The following is a 790-nucleotide window of genomic DNA, read 5'->3' on the forward strand; positions in this document are numbered from 1 at the left end:
TAAGCTTCTTCTTCAGAAGATGCCTCTTGAGTACTGTTAGATGCAGCTTGCATTCCATTCAGACTCTGAGAAATCATATTGACTTGCTGAGTCAATATTTTGTTCTGAGCTAATATGGCATTCAGAGTATCAATTTCAAGAACTCCCTTCTTCATAGGTGTCCCATTATTCACAGGATTCCTCTCAGAAGTATACATGAACTGGTTATTAGCAACCATGTCAATGAGTTCTTGAGCTTCTGCAGGCGTTTTCTTTAGGTGAATGGATCCACCTGCAGAAGTATCCAATGACATCTTTGATAGCTCAGATAAACCATCATAGAATATATCCAGGATGGTCCATTCTGAAAGCATGCCAGAAGGACACTTTTTGGTCAGCTGCTTGTATCTTTTCCAAGCTTCATAGAGGGATTCACCATCTTTTTGTTTGAAGGTTTGAACATCCACTCTAAGCTTGCTCAGCTTTTGAGGAGGAAAGAACTTGGCTAAGAAAGCAGTGACCAGCTTATCCCAAGAGTTCAGACTATCCTTAGGTTGAGAATCCAACCAGATTCTAGCTCTATCTCTTACAGAAAATGGGAAAAACATGAGCCTGTAGACTTCAGGATCTACTCCATTAGTCTTAACAGTATCACATATCTGCAAGAATTCAGTTAAGAACTGAAAAGGATCTTCGGATGGAAGTCCATGAAACTTGCAGTTCTGCTGCATCAGAGAAACTAGCTGAGGTTTCAGCTCAAAGTTGTTTGCTCCAATGGCAGGAATGGAGATGCTTCTTCCATGTAAATTGG

General features: G+C 40.5%; 1 non-coding gene across 1 annotated transcript; it reads left to right on the plus strand.

Moving 5' to 3' along the window:
• Window positions 1-351: 351 nt before the first annotated feature.
• Window positions 352-455, plus strand: LOC148575915 (small nucleolar RNA R71). The gene has a single exon (XR_015903572.1). It is a non-coding gene; the product is annotated as a small nucleolar RNA R71 (small nucleolar RNA).
• Window positions 456-790: the final 335 nt, after the last annotated feature.

The sequence above is a fragment of the Arachis ipaensis genome, chromosome B1 (genome assembly GCF_059453495.1).
Source record: "Arachis ipaensis isolate K30076 ecotype BB chromosome B1, ASM5945349v1, whole genome shotgun sequence".
Classification (NCBI taxonomy): Eukaryota; Viridiplantae; Streptophyta; class Magnoliopsida; order Fabales; family Fabaceae; genus Arachis; species Arachis ipaensis.